Genomic DNA, 22,777 nt, shown 5'->3' on the forward strand with positions numbered 1-22,777 from the left:
TTAATGGAGGCCCTGGTGGGTCCTCTGTCCACACCTTCCTGGAAACACACATCACTGATCACCTTCCTGCACGTGACACCCACTTAGACTCCAGAAACCTGAATGTCTGCTCCTTTTCCAAACCATTCCCATACAACATCATGCAGACCTCCTCCACTACCTTCCTCCTTGTGAAGAACACAGTCTTTACCTTTTCAACTGAGAACTCTGAACCTTGACTAACTAAAACTACGTGTTTGGGAGATATTTAAACAATGGCACCATGAAATATGAAAGAAAACAGTAGCAGTGTCATCTGTGAAGTCTAAAACAAACATGATGTTATATGACATGAAACAAGGAAATGTACTCACCGCGTCGAGCTGTGATGAAGAATAGAGAATAAAAAGTTAAAACATCATCACAACAGAACATATCAGTAAAGTATCAGTGTGTGTTGTTGTTAATCAATGATGATGAATAACATGATGATGTCAGTAACCAGATGGACAGAAAGTAAGGATATAATGCTGCTCTATGATATGCAGCTGCTCTATGTTAACAGCCATCAGCATCAACATGTATCAGTGTTACGGTCTGCTCTCCCTGTCTGCTGTTTCTGTGTGTTTGTTTCAGTTGCAGGATGGCAGGCAGGGGGAGGAGCCATGATCCCTGATGGGGAACATCTGTGCTGCACCTATATAAGCTGGACCTCTCCAGGAGATCTCTCTCCTTCATCACAACATTGATCATTGTTTGTGGCAACCCTTAATCTTGGTTCACACCTTACACCACCCTACACATGCAAACATTCACAAATCCACTCCACACGGTACTGATTCCCTTGATTACCACACTAAACATAGGTGTTTAAGTTCCTTTAGTTTAATACATACTTTTGACGTCCTCATTCCAACAACTTGTCTGACTCTTTGTCACCTCCCACTAGCATTATTGTGACATCAGTGTAAGCTATGGAGTGTCATGTTAGTTCAACATATTCTTCACTAATATGTATCACTGCTAAGTGGTGTGAGCCTGTCTGTTCAAACACTGTGGATTTAAACAAGCTGAGAGTACAGACTGGTTAGAGTAGGCAGCATAACGAGATGTGTCAAAAAACATTGAATGCTCTTTCACTACTAATAAATGTTAAGGTATTATTGTATTTGTACATGCATAGAGACTGTGTCATCATAGTTAACGTAGAGATGTTCATAATTATGTTCTTTACTTTCAGAAAAAAGACCCTCCCTGGACCAAACTTACATGTAGATGACCTGACAAATGTCCCCTCCTCTATCTGACCTCCTGTAGTCTCTCAGCCTCAGAGACACGTTGCCTCTCTCCAGCTCCTGGGTGACCAGACTCACTCTGCCCTCATAGCCCCTCCCCTCTATCACCTGCCCATTCTTATACAGGCTAATACACTCTGTCCATCAAACTACAGCTTGATCAAAGTTCTTTCTAAACTGATCAGAACATGATATTTGTTTTTTTATGGAGTTAGATTAACTGAAGTTCGGGAGGAAGATAGCACACCAAGACTCCTCCTTCATTCCAATCAACTGATACGCATCAGCCCAGTTAAAGCACAGAGGAATGCAACCAAACCCAACTCCCAGTTTTCAATTACGAGTTCTGCATAAAGTCTGTTCCGTTCCTCTGGTCCTTGTGCTAGCATGTTACTGTTTGGCGTACATCTCATTGCCTCTCTGTATTCTCTGCTGTGTGTTTGTGTGTCTGCTGCTCCCGTTCCTGTTTCAACTTGTCGGCTCTTCTCCTCGTCTCCTGGCTCCCGCAGATCTTCTCCCGGCCCTGACGTCTACGGAGGAATGGACGTTCTGGACCTGTTCCCGTCGGACGACGAGTTCCCCTCCCGGCTGGATAACCGGTCCCGTCCCCGGCGTTCTGGCTGCGTCCCCGAGACCCCCGGTCGCCCCCCGTGTGGTGCTGCTCGGGGCTCCTCCGCCTCCCTGGGTTCCACGGCTCCACTTCCTGTTCCCGGGCGTCGGTTTTGCCGTCCTCCGTAGTCTCCGCCTCCCGGGACTTATGCTCGGGATTGCTCCCGGGCTCAGCGGCTGGCCCCGGGTGTCCCCGATTCTCTTCCTCCTCCAGCCCTTCACGTTGATTTCCATCTCCTGGCCCCACCCACTCTGCGGTCCCACGCTTCTGACCTACCAGCGTAGCTGTCTGACTAGACCGTTGCCGGCCTGCAGCGCCTCCTCCAGGCTCGGGGATCCGGTTTTCCCGATCGGATCCGAAGGCTCGGCTCTTCCACCTCTGCTTCGGGGACTCTGCGGGCCGGCACGCCTCCCCACTCCCACTACTGCCCCGCCTCTCCCACTGCTGGGCGCTGGGCAGTATCTGGCCGGTTCCTGCCTCTTCAGCCCCCCGCCCCTCCCCCTCTGTTCCCCCTCCTCCCTCCCTGCTCCTCCTGCCCTGGCTTCGGCTCCTGCCCTCCCCGACCTTCCTGCCCTGTCCGCGGTCCTGGGCTCTCCACCGGGTCCCTGCCCTGCCCCTGCTTGCTCTGGTCTGGCCCTGCCTCCTCCGGGCTGCGCCCCTCTAACCTTGCCCTGTGCCTTCCCTCCTGCAGGTGTCTCCACTCTGGACATAATGCCCGCCCCGGCTGCTACCCTTCCCGTCAGGACCCTGCCCGCCCCTGCCTCCACCTTCACACTGGCCAGGGTTCCTCCCCCTGCCCGCCCCACGGCCCCCTCTGACTCCAGACCTTCCCCCGTGTCTACCTCCCTCCCTCCAGCCATCCTCCAGGGTGATTACGTGGACCTGGCCCACCTTCTCCTCCCGTCCCAGGTCTCTGGCCCCCGCACCATCATCAGGTCCTGTGGTCCCGTCCTGCTCCTCCACCCTGAACCAGCCCGGCAACGGGAGCTCACGGCAGCAGAGTTCTCTTCCACGTTCTCCCTGTTCCAGGACGTCGTCTGTTCCTCCTTTCCTGGGCACCGGGCGGAGCTGGACGACTATCTCTCCCTCATCCTGCAGCTCCCCCTACGGTTCAGGGGCTCCAGGTTTTACACGTATCACGTCCGGTTCTCTTCCGAGGCCGCGGGGCCGCTCCAGCAATTCAATGAGGCCACCTACTGGGGCTCGCTGGACAATGAAATCTATTGTGCTGTCTTGGCTGCCTGGTCCGCCCTGCCCTGCTCCCTGTGTGGCGCTCCTTCCCACCCGTCCCTGGAGTGCACAGTCGCGGCCCGCCCGGCCCCTGAGCCCGGCCCCCCGCCGACAGCTTTCACCTCCTCCCGCCCCCCTGCCCCTTCCCACCCCATCACCCCACAGCCCCTCCTGTCCGGCCCTGCGGCCACCGACCACCGGGGCCGTCCCATCCTGCTGCAGAAGGGGAGGGTGATTCCCCCTCCTCTGGTTTCGGCTGCTACTACAACAGCTGCTGGTTCTTTTCCCCATGGCCTTCCAAGTTCCCTTCCTGCCCTCCTCCCTCACTGACCCCCTCATCTTCACCAGGTCTAACCCTTCATCATCGCCGCCCTCCTCTGTGGCCATGAATGATCAAGCCAATCCATCCTCATCCACTCTGATAACACTGCCGTCGTCTCCTGGATCAATAAAGGCCGATCAGACTCCATCACCGCCATGCCCTTCATCCTCCGCCTCACTTGTCTTTCAGTCACACATCAGTTCATCATCAGAGCCGCTCACATCCCCGGTCACCACAACACCATTGCTGACTCCCGTCTCTCCCTCCACACATTCAGACTCTTGGCCCCAGAGGTGGACCCCCTTCCCACTCCGGTCCCTCCGTTTTCCTGTACAACCTTCCCATGACGGCACCCCTCCACGACCTTCACCTCCACACCCAAGATGCCATCCTCCAAGGTCTGTCCCCCCGTACACTCTCCACCTACTGGACAGCCTGGAAGTGCTTCAAGTCCTTCCACACTGCTCACCACCTTCCCCTCATTCCACCTCCTTTCCATCAGCAGCTTCATCTCCTACGCTCACACGCACCTCTCCATCCACACTTCCACCATCCACGTGGACCTCAGTGGCATCAACTTCTTTTGCAAGTTGCTCTCCGGTTCCCCCTGCACAGCCATCTCCCACAGTCAGACCTCCCTCCTTATGAAAGGCCTTAAGCGCCTAGATCCCCGCTCTCCTTTCGCACGGCTCCCCCTCACTGCCGACCTGCTAGCCGCCTGCATACACACACTGCGCACTGGCTACTCTTCCACTTCGACAGATTCCACCCTAGAGTCCAGGTTCCTCCTGGCCTTCAGTCGTGACCAGTGGCGGTCCTAACACATTTGGCGCCCCAGGCAAGTTTTTCCCTTACACCCCCCCCCCGGGACGACGTTTAACCACTGCCGCCCCCCTCCCCCGCCGGCCGCCCCTACCAAGTACACAGAACGAATGGCAAAAACACAATTACAACACCTTTTTTATGCCAACAGAGGGCGCCAAACACAAATTGTGGAAAATGCCGCTCGTCTCTTCATGGAGCCGTGCCTAAAACCGCCCCTGGCCGTGACCCACTGGGACTCTCTGCCACACCCAGAGTTCAATGCCTGGTAACTATGCATGCACCCTTCACATCATCATCATCATCATTCATTCTGCACATCCCGGCACACACTCTCGTCCTCTTAAGGCCCCAGGCTCGGCTCTGCTACCAGCCTTGATGAAGAAAGTGTTTTGTCCGTCTCTTCATAAACAGACTGACTAAATTCAGTTGAGTTCTGGATTTTAATAAGTATTTATCAATCTGCAAATTGGGAGAGAAAACCAGACCTCTGACAATAAATGACAACACAACACCAGGCTTAGGTCTCAATCATGTCTCTCTCTGCGCTCTGAAGGCCGGAGGACCATCTTTTATAGGGCTCAAGAATGTAAACATAGATTGTGACAGTCAGGTAGTAATGACGTTACAACAGTATCAGAGAAAGAGATTCACTGCTCCCAACACATGACAACTCTCAGACTAGAGAGTTTGTTGGTGGAGCTCTCCTTGTAATCATGACAAGGGATGTTAACCCAGTACTTTCTCCTGACCCCGAACATCTATTAACCCTGACACATAGACACAATCTACTCTTATTAGTAGCAAGCTCACAGGAGAACGTACTAACTAGTATCCAACGACTAGTTCTATTGATAAGTGAATAATGTAAGCACACAGGAAATCCCAATTTCTTCCACAGTCTCCACCAACCTGCATCAGGCTCTGCTACCAGCCTCCTCCACTACTCAGGCTTGGCTCTGCTACCAGCCCTACTTCAATAAAAGCACACCATTATTCAATCACTGTTTATGTTACTAAACTCTTAAAAAGAAACTTAACCCAATAGATCACAGTTAAAAATACGGTAGTAGCACTTCAATGGTTCAACTTCGAACACGACAAATCCAAAAGTCTGCTCACGGTTATATTCCTTCGCACCACAACGCCTACCGCGCCACATTCAGGGACTCGCCGATCTAACTTCCTGCTAGGAATTTACGTCACTGCCTCGGACTGATTTAAAAGAGACAAAAGCATTAAACGCTTTCCCAAACTACCTCCTCAGATCCACCTGGTAACACTCTCCCCTCATTAAGTTACTGTCCTCAGTGACTGAAAGAGAGTTCTTCATCTCTTTCAAAACCTCTCAAAAGAAAACTGTCCCTAAACTGGATAGTATTTGAGAAACTGCCACTGGACTAATTGACACAGCATCCAAAGCAGACCCAGGCTCATGATAAGGATTTGAATGTTGCCCTGCATGTCGCCTGGTTCTCCTGTAGGGAGCAGGGACAGGCCTTGGACTCGGTTCATCCACTGGTTTAGGCTCAAGATCGTCAGGATCATATTCAGTTACAATTGACACTGGAACCTGACCCACAAGAACTGCTACTGTTTCACTGTCTGAGGTTTGACTGGGCCTAGGAGTAATCTCCTCCAACAACACTTCATCTTCTGAATCCTCAACATCTGACTCTGAATCCTGTGATGTCACTGACACTGAAACAGAGCCTTTGCTTCTCCTCCATGGAGTATGGACAGGGAGACTCCCACAAGGTCTAATATCCACTCTGTTTACGTTCAGGACAGGTCCTCCATCTACAGGTTCCACTGTATATGTTGGACCCTGTATCTCAATCACTCGCTCAGGAGTTGACACCCAAGCATCTTGGATCTTATTTCTTCCCATTGGTCTGTTTCTGAGATACGACATACACGTTCTGGGCTTTCTCAATGGGTTAGATGCTCCAACAGAGCATCCAAGGGGAGATACGGCTCGACAACAGAAAATGTGGAGAATATCCAGCTTTTTTGCATGTGGTGTCATATTGTACGCATGTACCAACTCAGGCAAATGTTCTGGCCATCTGTGTTTCTTGTCTGGAGGGAGGGTGCATAGCAGGTCATGTAGGGTTCTGTTGAACCTTTCACACTGGGCATTTCCAGTTGGGTGTTAGGATGTAGTGCAGCTTTTCTTGACCCCATACAGTTTGCATAGAGAGCTCCGCCCTCCGGTCCCGTGCATCAACCTGGCCATCCCCCACAGTCTCCGCCCCCCGGTCCTTCTACCTGGGATCACTCTGGGCATCACTCCCGGGCTTGGCGACCGTTGTGCTGGCCCCGGATTCTGCTCCTCGTCCCTGGCGGCCGTGGCCTCCATGGGCTCTCTGCTGCCTCCCTGCCCCGCACCTGCCATAACCTTGTCCTGTGCTTTTTCCCCTGAAGGTGGCTCCACTCCGGACGTTCCCCGTCAGGCCCTGCCCGCCCCTGCCTTCACGCTGGCCCCGGCCCCTCCCCCTGTCCGCCCCGTGGCCCCCTCTGCTTCCAGGCCTTCCCCCGTGTCTCCCTCCCTCTGGGCCGCTTCCTGCTGGCAGGCTCCGCTCCAGGCTTCCAGCCCCCTCCTGTGTCAGCCTTCATGCTGGCTGCGGTGCCTCCCCCTAACCGCTCCTGCCCTGCCTCTCCCCTTGCCGGGCACTGGGCCGTGCTTGGAGGGTTCCTGCCTCTTGCTTTGACCACGCCCCCCGTTCTCCTGCCCCGGCTGCTGCCTTCTCCGACCTTCCTGCCGTTGCGGCGTTCGTCACCTCAAGCCCCGGCCCTGTTCCTGCCCCTGCTCTCTCCTGTCTGCGCCCCTCTGACCTTGCCCTGTGCCTTCCCTCCTGCAGGTGGCCCCCTCTGGCCATCCCGCCCGGCCCTGGCTGTTGCCTTTCCTGTTGGGGCCCTGTCGCCCCTGCTTTCGCTCTGCCCATGGCACCTCCTGTTTCCCCCTCTGTTGCCCCCTCTGTCTCCAGGCCTCCCCCCTGTGTCTGCCTCCCTCCGGGCGGCCGTCCCCCGGGTGATTACGTGGACCTGGCCGTCCTTCTCCTCCCGCCCCGGGTTGCTGCCCCCTGCACCGTTGTCGTGGCCCTGTCCTCCTCTGTTGTCGTGGCCCTGTCCTCCTCTGTTGTCGTGGCCCTGTCCTCCTCTGTTGTCGTGGCCCTGTCCTCCTCTGTGTCCTCCTGTTGTCAGGTTTCGCTGTCCGCCCTGCCCCCGCTCTCCTTCCCGTCCAGTCCTGACTCCCGCCTGGGCCCCTTTCACCTCCTCCGGCCCTCCTTTCCCTGCCCCTCCCTGCAGCCCCTCCCGTCCGGCCCCGCAAACCCCGACCCAGGTGGTCCATCAGGATTTCGATGGCTGCTCCTTGTCTGCCTGCCGGAAGCCTCCGTGCTCCTTCTGCAGCAGGACCTGCTCTCGCTCCCTCCACCCGGCCGGCCTGCAGGCCTTGGGACAGCGTTCGAGGCCCTCCTGTCCACCCACCTTGCTGGGTTTCCTTGGGGTTCACTGGCAGGACTCAAACTGCTTGCAGTCCGCCTGGCATTGGATGCAAAGGCAGGCTGTGCATCTTTGACCGTTTCTTGGAGCACTCGTCTGGATCCTCCTCAACCAGTCCAGAAGTCCCCTCCATCTCCTGGACGACTTCCTCACTATCCCCCCTACGTCTCCACTGGCGCAAGGCCCCCACACTGCATCAGGCTTGGCTCTGCTACCAGCCCTGCTTCAATCAAAGCTATTTATTCAATCGATGGTTTGATTACTGAACTCGTGAACCCTGTAAAGGTGTCTGCCTGTCCTCCCTCCATCACATTCTCTCTGCCATCTCCAGACCAGACTACCTCTGTCCATATCAGGGCCTCAGCCTCTGCCTTACTGATAGACACCATCACCTCACCCCCCTCCTCCCTGAGGGCCTGCTTAGCCAGACTGTCTGCACTCTGGAACCTACATCAGTTTTAGCCACACCCCCATCCTCCTCACACCATTGTGACCTCGGAGCACCTCATCCAGCAGGTCCTGTCTACTGTGGGATGTGAAGGACTGTACACTCATCAGAAATGCACTAGAGTCTGAGCATATAACCACTCCAACCCCCTCCATCCACTGTAAGGCCAGTCACATCACCAACAGCAACACTGTAAATACAGCCAGGTGATCTTAGAAGCTCTTTCAGACCATGACCTCTCTATCAGGTACAACAAACGCTGCCCTGTTCAACCAGACTGTGGATCCTTTGACCCACCTGTGAATATTTGTAGTCATCCATTGTACACAGAAAGCACCTGACTACAGAACATCTCAGCCAAGTCAGCTCCCACCCTGTCCTCATACTGCCCCACTGCACAGTGTTAGGACCTGGGCTGCACTGTGTCTAGCTTGGTCAGAGCAGAGCTGCTGCAACATAGCTGCTGCACCCATAATCTATAACTGCTCTAACCAGAACCACATTTTTCAATGTGATCAGCCCAGGTCAACCTCTCATCAAAATAAAGCCCAGAACCCTGAGTACCTGCTCCCTCTCCAAATCATCCCCATCCAACATCATGCAGACCTCCTCCACTACCTTCCTCCTGGTGAAGAACACAGTCTTCAACTTCTTAACCCAGAAGTTTGACTAACATCAGACCTGGACCCAGGCTCACGTGGATCTCAGGAGCAAAGCTCATTATGGGATACATCTGAGTAATACTGTAAGTGTATCTCTGCTCACAGGTTTGACCATGAAGGGAGAGTTTTCAGATATTTAAATAATGGAACCATGAAATTTAAAAGAAAACAATAGCCGTGTTATCTTCAAAGTCTGAAATATATTGGTACATTATTAACCCCTGATGTTGTATGTCATGAAACAGATATATTAAATTACTCACCATATTCTGAAGTTTTGTAGAAGGATATGAAATAGAAAGTTAAAACATCATTAAAACAGAACACATCAGTACACTGTGTGAGTTCATTTTAAACATTGATGATGAATAACATGTTAGTGTCATGTGTATGTTTTACCCAGAGTTCAGATTTAGGGGTAGGCCTCTAGGCTCACAACGTTAAACACAGTACCATTTTATACAGAATAAAAGTGTTACATCTTCAGTTTTTCATGTTTTTTCAACATGTTCTTCACTATGCACCACTGCTAAGTGATGTGAGTCTGTGTCATCTAACACTGTAGATATACACAAGCTCAGAGTATGGAGTGGTTAGAATGGGCAGCATAACCAGCTAACCACCACTAATGCTCCAACTCCTACTTACATGTGAAAGTATAATTGTATTTGTACATGCAGAGAGACTGTGTCATCATAGTTAATGTAGAGATGTTCAGAATCATGTTCTATAGCTGCAGAACAATGACCCTCCCTGGACCAAACTCACATGTAGATGACCTGACAAATGTCCCCTCCTCTATCTGACCTCCTGTAGTCTCTCAGCCTCAGAGACAAGTTGCCTCTCTCCAGCTCCTGGGTGACCAGACTCACTCTGCCCTCATAGCCCCTCCCCTCTATCACCTGGCCATTCTTATACAGGTTAAGTATTGGTCTCCCTATCAGGTACAACAAACGCTGCCCTGTTCAACCAGACTGTGGATCCTTTGACCCACTTGTGAATATTTGTAGTCATCCATTGTACACAGAAAGCACCTGACTACAGAACATCTCAGCCAAGTCAGCTCCCACCCTGTCCTCATACTGCCCCACTGCACAGTGTTAGGACCTGGGCTGCACTGTGTCTAGCTTGGTCAGAGCAGAGCTGCTGCAACATAGCTGCTGCACCCATAATCTATTACTGCTCTAACCAGAACCACATACATGTTCACATACGTTTCTTACACTTTTTCAATATGATCAGCCCAGGTCAACCTCTCATCAAAATAGAGCCCAGAACCCTAAGTACCTGCTCCCTCTCCAAATCATCCCCATCCAACATCATGCAGACCTCCTCCACTACCTTCCTCCTGGTGAAGAACACAGTCTTCAACTTCTTAACCCAGAAGTTTGACTAACATCAGACCTGGACCCAGGCTCACGTGGATCTCAGGAGCAAAGCTTATTATGGGATACATCTGAATAATACTGTGAGTGTATCTCTGCTCACAGGTTTGACCATGAAGGGAGAGTTTTCAGATATTTAAATAATGTCACCATGAAATTTAAAAGAAAGCAATAGCAGTGTTATCTTCAAAATCTAAAATATATTGGTACATTCTTAACCTATAATGTTGTATGTCTTGAATCAGATATTTGAAATTACTCACCTAGTTCTGAAGTTGTGTAGACGGATATGAAATAGAAAGTTAAACATCATTAAAACAGAACACATCAGTACACTGTTTGAGTTCATCTTAAACATTGATGATGAATAACATGGTAGTGTCAGTTACCAGATTTTGATGCTCTATGAGATGCAGCTGCTGTATGTTAATGGCCCTACATCAACATACATCCGTGTAATCTATGGTGCTATGCATTAGAGTTTTTTCAACATGTTCTTCACTATGCACCACTGCTAAGTGATGTGAGTCTGTGTCATCTAACACTGTAGATATACACAAGCTCAGAGTATGGAGTGGTTAGAATGGGCAGCATAACCAGCTAACCACCACTAATGCTCCAACTCCTACTTACATGTGAAAGTATAATTGTATTTGTACATGCAGAGAGACTGTGTCATCATAGTTAATGTAGAGATGTTCATAATCATGTTCTGTAGATGTAGAACAATGACCCTCCATGGGTCATAAACCCATACATAGATGACCTGACAAATGTCCCCTCCTCTATCTGACCTCCTGTAGTCTCTCAGCCTCAGAGACAAGTTGCCTCTCTCCAGCTCCTGGGTGACCAGACTCACTCTGCCCTCATAGCCCCTCCCCTCTATCACCTGGCCATTCTTACACAGGTTAAGTACTGGTCTGACTTCTACCTGAACCCTGTAAAGGTGTCTGCCTGTCCTCCCTCCATCACATTCTCTCTGTCATCTCCAGACCAGACTACCTCTGTCCATATCAGGGCCTCAGCCTCTGCCTTACTGATAGACACCATCACCTCACCCCCTCCTCCCTGAGGGCCTGCTTAGCCAGACTGTCTGTGTCAAGTGTACTTTGTAATGATTGATTGTAAATGCCAAGTGTATTATGAACTGGACTGCTTGTTTGAGACCTTGGGGGATGGGGTTCATAGTACTATGCCATGGACTGACGGTTGGGGACCTTTATGTAAGGTGTACGTCTGTTATGGTTGCGTTGTTATGACATGGACATTGGACTGCAAACGCTTGCTGCTAATCTAGCTTGATAGGACTGGAGTGGTGTAGTTCATGGGGATAGGTCCCTTCCCTGTATAAAGAGGGTAGTCCCAGTGATGAGCAGGAGAGAACGGACGCTGGATAAGACACGGGAGACCAATGAGAGGCTGAGATCCACACGACTGACATGGGGAATCGCAGCTCAACGGATGTAACACAACGAACGCTACTAAGTATTCCTGAAAGGGACTCGTTTGTTTCTACCTTTGTGTGTGGGAACCTGGGGATATGCCGCTTCACCTACTGGCATATTGTGTACAGCTCCCTTGTGGTTACAGCTGGCGAAGACGGATCGAGCAAGGACCCTGGTTACTACTCTGGACGCGGTGTATGGTCTGGTTCCGAGGCTGACTGTTTAACGCTCTACGATTGCCTTGAAAAGGGAAGTTTGTTATTCCACTCCACTTTGCTTATGTGCCACTAGATCAGCCTGCTTAATGGCGTGTGAGTTTGCCTAAGCCTTCGTGTCCTGCATTGTGTTTCCTACAGTTTGGAAAGTCCTCGAGGTGGGCGGAGCCGTGCTATTGAGGGAGTGTTCACAAGGGACAGACGTGCGCTGATCAGTTTCCGTGCTTGAACGGGAGAAGGCGACTGTCTGCCATACTGGACGCTAGTGACTGCACGCCTGGCCTACGCCATTCAGAGCGGGGCTGACTGTATAGACGGCCTTGTTCATGGATTTTAATACTGGTCGGTGGGGACAGACCGACCAGTAGCAACTTGTATGTGCTAGTACTTCAGGCTGTTGGGGGAGTGCTCAGGACTGTGTCAGGGACTGCTAGGTGTGTGTGCAGAGATCACCATGGTTGGTTATTGCCCGGCTTAAGACAACTTTCTTCTTTGCTGTGGGGTGCTGTGTTGCTGTGACTTTGCTGTGGGTCTTTGCTTTAATACTGTGTATTGGTAACACCTTTAGCAGGTACCTTGCAGTGGGGTAATATTGTTGTGTGGGGGCTCTCCGGTTAAGGCATAGCAGGCCAATGGGGGGGTTTATGCCTAGCACCTAGTGGGGTCCCAAATACAGCTGCTCTGTGCCACAGTCCTGCCTTTGGTTAAATCAACCTTTTAGAAGTCTACTCCTGTTTCTGGGTGTTGTCTGTGACCTGGGAGGATCAGTGACCTGAGCGTGGTTGCTAGGCACGACATCTGCACTCTGGAACCCACATCAGTTTGACCCACCCCCATCCTCCTCACACCATTGTGACCTCGGAGTACCTCATACAGCAGGTCCTGTCTACTGTGGGATGTGAAGGACTGTACACTCATCAGAACTGCACTAGAGTCTGAGCATATAACCACTCCAACCTCCTCCATCCACTGTAAGGCCAGTCAAATCACCAACAGCTCCACTGTAAATACAGCCAGGTGATCTTAGAAGCACTTTCAGACCATGACCTCCCTATCAGCTACAACAAACGCTGCCCTGTTCAACCAGACTGTGGATCCTTTGACCCACCTGTGAATATTTGTATTCATCCATTAAACACAGAAAGCACCCGACTACATACTGCCCCACTGCACAGTGTTAGGACCTGGGCTTGCACTGTGTCTAGCTTGGTCAGAGCAGAGCTTCTGCAACATAGCTGCTCTACCCATAATCTATTACTGCTCTAACCAGAACCACATACATCTTCATGGAGGCCCTGGTGGGTCCTCTGTCCACACCTTCCTGGAAACACACATCACTGATCACCTTCCTGCACGTGACAACCACTTAGACTCCAGAAACCTGAATGTCTGCTCCTTTTCCAAACCATTCCCATACAGCATCATGCAGACCTCCTCCACTACCTTCCTCCTTGTGAAGAACACAGTCTTTACCTTTTCAACTGAGAACTCTGAACCTTGACTAACTAAAACTACATGTTTGGGTGATATTTAAACAATGGCACCATGAAATATGAAAGAAAACAGTAGCAGTGTCATCTTTGAAGTCTAAAACAAACATGATGTTATATGACATGAAACAAGGAAATGTACTCACCACGTAGAGCTGTGATGAAGAATAGAGAATAAAAAGTTAAAACATCATCACAACAGAACATATCAGTAAAGTATCAGTGTGTGTTGTTGCTGTTAATCAATGATGATGAATAACATGATGATGTCAGTAACCAGATGGACAGAGAGTAAGGATATAATGCTGCTCTATGATATGCAGCTGCTCTATGTTAACAGTCATCAGCATCAACATGTATCAGTGTTACGGTCTGCTCTCCCTGTCTGCTGTTTCTGTGTGTTTGTTTCAGTTGCAGGATGGCAGGCAGGGGGAGGAGCCATGATCACTGATGGGGAACATCTGTGCTGCACCTATATAAGCTGGACCTCTCCAGGAGATCTCTCTCCTTCATCACAACATTGATCATTGTTTGTGGCAACCCTTAATCTTGGTTCACACCTTACACCACCCTACACATGCAACCATTCACAAATCCACTCCGTACAGTACTGATTCCCTTGATTACCACACTAAACATAGGTGTTTAAGTTACTTAGTTTAATACATACTTTTGACGTCCTCATTCCAACAACTTGTCTGACTCTTTGTCACCTCCCACTAGCATTATTGTGACATCAGTGTAAGCTATGGAGTGTCATGTTAGTTCAACATATTCTTCACTAATATGTATCACTGCTAAGTGGTGTGAGCCTGTCTGTTCAAACACTGTGGATTTGAACAAGCTGAGAGTACAGAGTGGTTAGAATAGGCAGCATAACGAGATGTGTCAAAAAACATTGAATACTCTTTGACTCCTAATAAATGTTAAAGTATAATTGTATTTGTACATGCAGAGAGACTGTGTCATCATAGTTAACATAGAGATGTTCATAATTATGTTCTTTACTTTCAGAAAAATGTCCCTCCCTGGACCAAACTCACATGTAGATGACCTGACAAATGTCCCCTCCTCTATCTGACCTCCTGTAGTCTCTCAGCCTCAGAGACAAGTTGCCTCTCTCCAGCTCCTGGGTGACCAGACTCACTCTGCCCTCATAGCCCCTCCCCTCTATCACCTGGCCATTCTTATACAGGTTAAGTATTGGTCTCCCTATCAGGTACAACAAACACTGCCCTGTTCAACCAGACTGTGGATCCTTTGACCCACTTGTGAATATTTCTAGTCATCCATTGTACACAGAAAGCACCCGACTACAGAACATCTCAGCCAAGTCAGCTCCCACCCTGTCCTCATACTGCCCCACTGCACAGTGTTAGGACCTGGGCTGCACTGTGTCTAGCTTGGTCAGAGCAGAGCTGCTGCAACATAGCTGCTTCACCCATAATCTATTACTGCTCTAACCAGAACCACATACATCTTCATGGAGGCCCTGGTGGGTCCTCTGTCCACACCTTCCTGGAAACACACATCACTGATCACCTTCCTGCACGTGACAACCACTTAGACTCCAGAAACCTGAATGTCTGCTCGTTTTCCAAACCATTCCCATACAGCATCATGCAGACCTCCTCCACTACCTTCCTCCTTGTGAAGAACACAGTCTTTACCTTTTCAACTGAGAACTCTGAACCTTGACTAACTAAAACTACATGTTTGGGTGATATTTAAACAATGGCACCATAAATTATGAAAGAAAACAGTAGCAGTGTCATCTTTGAAGTCTAAAACAAACATGATGTTATATGACATGAAACAAGGAAAATTACTCACCATTTAATTGAGCTGTGTTGAAGGATAGAGAATAAAAAGTTAAAACATCATTGCAACAGAACATATCAGTATACTATCAGTGTGTGTTGTTGTTCATCAATGATGATGAATAACATGTATGTCAGTAATCAGATGGACAGAGAGTAAGGATATAATGCTGCTCTATGATATGCAGCTGCTCTATGTTAACAGTCATCAGCATCAACATGTATCAGTGTTACGGTCTCCTCTCCCTGTCTGCTGTTTCTGTGTGTTTGTTTCAGTTGCAGGATGGCAGGCAGGGGGAGGAGCCATGATCCCTGATGGGGAACATCTGTGCTGCACCTATATAAGCTGGACCTCTCCAGGAGATCTCTCTCCTTCATCACAACATTGATCATTGTTTGTGGCAACCCTTAATCTTGGTTCACACCTTACACCACCCTACACATGCAAACATTCACAAATCCACTCCATACAGTACTGATTCCCTTGATTACCACACTAAACATAGGTGTTTAAGTTACTTAGTTTAATACATACTTTTGACGTCCTCATTCCCACAACTAGTCTGACTCTTTGTCACCTCCCACTAGCATGGTTGTGACATCAGTGTAAGCTATGGAGTGTCATGTTAGTTCAACATATTCTTCACTAATATGTATAACTGCTAAGTGGTGTGAGCCTGTCTGTTCAAACACTGTGGATTTAAACAAGCTGAGAGTACAGACTGGTTAGAGTAGGCAGCATAACGAGATGTGTCAAAAAACATTGAATACTCTTTGACGCCTAATAAATGTTAAAGTATAATTGTATTTGTACATGCAGAGAGACTGTGTCATCATAGTTAATGTAGAGATGTTCGTAATTATGTTCTTTACTTTCAGAAAAATGTCCCTCCGGACCAAACTCACATGTAGATGACCTGACAAATGTCCCCTCCTCTATCTGACCTGCTGTAGTCTCTCAGCCTCAGAGACACGTTGCCTCTCTCCAGCTCCTGGGTGACCAGACTCACTCTGCCCTCATAGCCCCTCCCCTCTATCACCTGCCCATTCTTATACAGGCTAATACACTCTGTCCATCAAACTACAGCTTGATCAAAGTTATTTCTAAACTGATCAGAACATGATATTTGTTTTTTTATGGAGTTAGATTAACTGAAGTTCGGGAGGAAGATAGCACACCAAGACTCCTCCTTCATTCCAATCAACTGATACGCATCAGCCCAGTTAAAGCACAGAGGAATGCAACCAAACCCAACTCCCAGTTTTCAATTACGAGTTCTGCATGAAGTCTGTTCCGTTCCTCTGGTCCTTGTGCTAGCATGTTACTGTTTGGCGTACATCTCATTGCCTCTCTGTATTCTCTGCTGTGTGTTTGTGTGTCTGCTGCTCCCGTTGCTGTTTCAACTTGTCGGCTCTTCTCCTCGTCTCCTGGCTCCCGCAGATCTTCTCCCGGCCCTGACGTCTACGGAGGAATGGACGTTCTGGACCTGTTCCCGTCGGACGACGAGTTCCCCTCCCGGCTGGATAACCGGTCCCGTCCCCGGCGTTCTGGCTGCGTCCCCGAGACCCACGGTCGCTCCCCGTGTGGTGCTGCTCGGGGCTCCTCCGCCTCCCTGGGTCCCACGGCTCCACTTTCTGTTCCCGGGCGTCGGTTTTGCCGTCCTCCGAAGTCTCCGCCTCCCGGGACTTATGCTCGGGATTGCTCCCGGGCTCAGCGGCTGGCCCCGGGTGTCCCCGATTCTCTTCCTCCTCCAGCCCTTCACGTTGATTTCCATCTCCTGGCCCCACCCACTCTGCGGTCCCACGCTTCGGACCTACCAGCGTAGCTGTCTGACTAGACCGTTGCCGGCCTGCAGCGCCTCCTCCAGGCTCGGGGAGACTCTGCGGGCCGGCACGCCTCCCCACTCCCACTACCGCCCCGCCTCTCCCACTGCTGGGCGCTGGGCAGTATCTGGCCGGTTCCTGCCTCTTCAGCCCCCCGCCCCTCCCCCTCTGTTCCCCCTCCTCCCTCCCTGCTCCTCCTGCCCTGGCTTCGGCTCCTGCCCTCCCCGACCTTCCTGCCCTGTCCGCGGTGTTCATCACCTCCATGGGCTCTCCACCGGGTCCCTGCCCTGCCCCTGCTTGCTCTGGACTGGCCCTGCCTCCTCCGGGCTGCGCCCCTCTAACCTTGCCCTGTGCCTTCCCTCCTGCAGGTGTCTCCACTCTGGACATAATGCCCGCCCCGGCTGCTACCCTTCCCGTCAGGACCCTGCCCGCCCCTGCCTCCACCTTCACACTGGCCAGGGTTCCTCCCCCTGCCCGCCCCACGGCCCCCTCTGACTCCAGACCTTCCCCCGTGTCTACCTCCCTCCCTCCAGCCATCCTCCAGGGTGATTACGTGGACCTGGCCCACCTTCTCCTCCCGTCCCAGGTCTCTGGCCCCCGCACCATTATCAGGTCCTGTGGTCCCGTCCTGCTCCTCCACCCTGAACCAGCCCGGCAACGGGAGCTCACGGCAGCAGAGTTCTCTTCCACGTTCTCCCTGTTCCAGGACGTCGTCTGTTCCTCCTTTCCTGGGCACCGGGCGGAGCTGGACGACTATCTCTCCCTCATCCTGCAGCTCCCCCTACGGTTCAGGGGCTCCAGGTTTTACACGTATCACGTCCGGTTCTCTTCCGAGGCCGCGGGGCCGCTCCAGCAATTCAATGAGGCCACCTACTGGGGCTCGCTGGACAATGAAATCTATTGTGCTGTCTTGGCTGCCTGGTCCGCCCTGCCCTGCTCCCTGTGTGGCGCTCCTTCCCACCCGTCCCTGGAGTGCACAGTCGCGGCCCGCCCGGCCCCTGAGCCCGGCCCCCCGCCGACAGCTTTCACCTCCTCCCACCCCCCTGCCCACCCCATCACCCCACAGCCCCTCCTGTCCGGCCCTGCGGCCACCGACCACCGGGGCCGTCCCATCCTGCTGCAGAAGGGGAGGGTGATTCCCCCTCCTCTGGTTTCGGCTGCTACTACAACAGCTGCTGGTTCTTTTCCCCATGGCCTTCCAAGTTCCCTTCCTGCCCTCCTCCCTCACTGACCCCCTCATCTTCACCAGGTCTAACCCTTCATCATCGCCGCCCTCCTCTGTGGCCATGAATGATCAAGCCAATCCATCCTCATCCACTCTGATAACACTGCCGTCGTCTCCTGGATCAATAAAGGCCGATCAGACTCCATCACCGCCATGCCCTTCATCCTCCGCCTCACTTGTCTTTCAGTCACACATCAGTTCATCATCAGAGCCGCTCACATCCCCGGTCACCACAACACCATTGCTGACTCCCGTCTCTCCCTCCACACATTCAGACTCTTGGCCCCAGAGGTGGACCCCCTTCCCACTCCGGTCCCTCCGTTTTCCTGTACAACCTTCCCATGACGGCACCCCTCCACGACCTTTACCTCCACACCCAAGATGCCATCCTCCAAGGTCTGTCCCCCCGTACACTCTCCACCTACTGGACAGCCTGGAAGTGCTTCAAGTCCTTCCACACTGCTCACCACCTTCCCCTCATTCCACCTCCTTTCCATCAGCAGCTTCATCTCCTACGCTCACACGCACCTCTCCATCCATACTTCCACCATCCACGTGGACCTCAGTGGCATCAACTTCTTTTGCAAGTTGCTCTCCGGTTCCCCCTGCACAGCCATCTCCCACAGTCAGACCTCCACTCCTTATGAAAGGCCTTAAGCGCCTAGATCCCCGCTCTCCTTCCGCACGGCTCCCCCTCACTGCCGACCTGCTAGCCGCCTGCATACACACACTGCGCACTGGCTACTCTTCCACTTCCACCGATTCCACCCTAGAGTCCAGGTTCCTCCTGGCCTTCAGTCGTGACCAGTGGCGGTCCTAACACATTTGGCGCCCCAGGCAAGTTTTTCCCTTACACCCCCCCCCCCCCCCCCGGGACGACGTTTAACCACTGCCGCCCCCCCTCCCCCGCCGGCCGCCCCTACCAAGTACACAGAACGAATGGCAAAAACACAATTACAACACCTTTTTTATGCCAACAGAGGGCGCCAAACACAAATTGCGGAAAATGCCGCTCGTCTCTTCATGGAGCCGTGCCTAAAACCGCCCCTGGCCGTGACCCACTAGGACTCTCTGCCACACCCAGAGTTCAATGCCTGGTAACTATGCATGCACCCTTCACATCATCATCATCATCATTCATTCTGCACATCCCAGCACACACTCTCGTCCTCTTAAGGCCCCAGGCTCGGCTCTGCTACCAGCCTTGATGAAGAAAGTGTTTTGTCCGTCTCTTCATAAACAGACTGACTAAATTCAGTCGAGTTCTGGAATTTAATAAGTATTTATCAATCTGCAAATTGGGAGAGAAAACCAGACCTCTGACAATAAATGACAACACAACACCAGGCTTAGGTCTCAATCATGTCTCTCTCTGCGCTCTGAAGGCCGGAGGACCATCTTTTATAGGGCTCAAGAATGTAAACATAGATTGTGACAGTCAGGTAGTAATGACGTTACAACAGTCTCAGAGAAAGAGATTCACTGCTCCCAACACATGACAACTCTCAGAATAGAGAGTTTGTTGGTGGAGCTCTCCTTGTAATCATGACAAGGAATGTTAACCCAGTACTTTCTCCTGACCCAGAATATCTATTAACCCTGACACATAGACACAATCTACTCTTATTAATAGCAAGCTCACAGGAGAACGTACTAACTAGTATCCAACGACTAGTTCTATTGATAAGTGAATAATGTAAGCACACAGGAAATCCCAATTTCTTCCACAGTCTCCACCAACCTGCATCAGGCTCTTCTACCAGCCTCCTCCACTACTCAGGCTTGGCTCTGCTACCAGCCCTACTTCAATAAAAGCAGACCATTATTCAATCACTGTTTATGTGTTACTAAACTCTTAAAAAGAAAATTAACCCAATAGATCACAGATCAAAATACGGTAGTAGCACTTCAATGGTTCAACTTCGAACACGACAAATCCAAAAGTCTGCTCACGGTTATATTCCTTCGCACCACAACGCCTACCGCGCCACATTCAGGGACTCGCCGATCTAACTTCCTGCTAGGAATTTACGTCACTGCCTCGGACTGATTTAAAAGAGACAAAAGCATTAAACGCTTTCCCAAACTACTTCCCCAGATCCACCTGGTAACACTCTCCCCTCATTAAGTTACTGTCCTCAGTGACTGAAAGAGAGTTCTTCATCTCTTTCAAAACTTCTCAAAAGAAAACTGTCCCTAAACTGGATAGTATTTGACAAACTGCCACTGGACTAATTGACACAGCATCCAAAGCAGACCCAGGCTCATGATAAGGATATGAATGTTGCCCTGCATGTCGCCTGGTTCTCCTGTAGGGAGCAGGGACAGGCCTTGGACTCGGTTCATCCACTGGTTCAGGCTAAAGATCGTCAGGATCATATTCAGTTACAATTGACACTGGAACCTCACCAATAAGAACTGCTACTGTTTCACTGTCTGAGGTTTGACTGGGCCTAGGAGTAATCTCCTCCAACAACACTTCATCTTCTGAATCCTCAACATCTGACTCTGAATCCTGTGATGTCACTGACACTGAAACAGAGCCTTTGCTTCTCCTCCATGGAGTATGGACAGGGAGACTCCCACAAGGTCTAATATCCACTCTGTTTACGTTCAGGACAGGTCCTCCATCTGCAGGTTCCACTGTATATGTTGGACCCTGTATCTCAATCACTCGCTCAGGAGTTGACACCCAAGCATCTTGGATCTTATTTCTTCCCATTGGTCTGTTTCTGAGATACGACATACACGTTCTGGCCTTTCTCAATGGGTTAGATGCTCCAACAGAGCATCCAAGGGGAGATACGGCTCGACAACAGAAAGGCAACAGTCTGCCTCCCTCCGGGCGGCCTTCCCCCGGGTGATTACGTGGACCTGGCCGTCCTTCTCCTCCCGCCCCGGGTTGCTGCCCCCTGCACCGTTGTCGTGGCCCTGTCCTCCTCTGTTGTCATGGCCCTGTCCTCCTCTGTTGTCGTGGCCCTGTCCTCCTCTGTTGTCGTGGCCCTGTCCTCCTCTGTTGTCGTGGCCCTGTCCTCCTCTGTTGTCGTGGCCCTGTCCTCCTCTGTTGTCGTGGCCCTGTCCTCCTCTGTTGTCGTGGCCCTGTCCTCCTCTGTTGTCGTGGCCCTGTCCTCCTCTGTGTCCTCCTGTTGTCAGGTTTCGCTGTCCGCCCTGCCCCCGCTCTCCTTCCCGTCCGGTCCTGACTCCCGCCTGGCCCCCTTTCACCTCCTCCGGCCCTCCTTTCCCTGCCCCTCCCTGCAGCCCCTCCCGTCCGGCCCCGCAAACCCCGACCCAGGTGGTCCATCAGGATTTCGATGGCTACTCCTTGTCTGCCTGCCGGAAGCCTCCGTGCTCCTTTTGCAGCAGGACCCGCTCTCGCTCCCTCCACCCGGCCGGCCTGCAGGCCTTGGGACAGCGTTCGAGGCCCTCCTGTCCACCCACCTTGCTGGGTTTCCTTGGAGTTCACTGGCAGGACTCAAACTGCTTGCAGTCCGCCTGGCATTGGATGCAAAGGCAGGCTGTGCATCTTTGACCGTTTCTTGGAGCACTCGTCTGGATCCTCCTCAACCAGTCCAGAAGTTCCCTCCATCTCCTGGACGACTTCCTCACTATCCCCCCTACGTCTCCACTGGCGCAAGGCCCCCACACTGCATCAGGCTTGGCTCTGCTACCAGCCCTGCTTCAATCAAAGCTATCTATTCAATCGATGGTTTGATTACTGAACTTGTGAACCCTGTAAAGGTGTCTGCCTGTCCTCCCTCCATCACATTCTCTCTGCCATCTCCAGACCAGACTACCTCTGTCCATATCAGGGCCTCAGCCTCTGCCTTACTGATAGACACCATCACCTCACCCCCCTCCTCCCTGAGGGCCTGCTTAGCCAGACTGTGTGCACTCTGGAACCTACATCAGTTTTAGCCACACCCCCATCCTCCTCACACCATTGTGACCTCGGAGCACCTCATACAGCAGGTCCTGTCTACTGTGGGATGTGAAGGACTGTACACTCATCAGAACTGCACTAGAGTCTGAGCATATAACCACTCCAACCTCCTCCATCCACTGTAAGGCCAGTCAAATCACCAACAGCTCCACTGTAAATACAGCCAGGTGATCTTAGAAGCACTTTCAGACCATGACCTCCCTATCAGCTACAACAAACGCTGCCCTGTTCAACCAGACTGTGGATCCTTTGACCCACCTGTGAATATTTGTATTCATCCATTAAACACAGAAAGCACCCGACTACATACTGCCCCACTGCACAGTGTTAGGACCTGGGCTGCACTGTGTCTAGCTTGGTCAGAGCAGAGCTTCTGCAACATAGCTGCTCTACCCATAATCTATTACTGCTCTAACCAGAACCACATACATCTTCATGGAGGCCCTGGTGGGTCCTCTGTCCACACTTTCCTGGAAACACACATCACTGATCACCTTCCTGCACGTGACAACCACTTAGACTCCAGAAACCTGAATGTCTGCTCCTTTTCCAAACCAT

The 22,777-nt window shown here is 51.4% G+C and overlaps 1 long non-coding RNA gene across 1 annotated transcript; it reads left to right on the forward strand.

The window, feature by feature from the left end:
- Positions 1 to 18,348: 18,348 nt before the first annotated feature.
- Positions 18,349 to 20,061, forward strand: LOC146246059 (uncharacterized). The gene is made up of 3 exons (XR_014734614.1): positions 18,349 to 18,675; positions 19,260 to 19,376; positions 20,010 to 20,061. It is a non-coding gene; the product is annotated as an uncharacterized LOC146246059 (long non-coding RNA).
- Positions 20,062 to 22,777: the final 2,716 nt, after the last annotated feature.

The sequence above is a fragment of the Hypomesus nipponensis genome, chromosome 20 (assembly GCF_054491055.1).
Source record: "Hypomesus nipponensis isolate SF chromosome 20, ASM5449105v1, whole genome shotgun sequence".
NCBI classification, from domain to species: Eukaryota; Metazoa; Chordata; class Actinopteri; order Osmeriformes; family Osmeridae; genus Hypomesus; species Hypomesus nipponensis.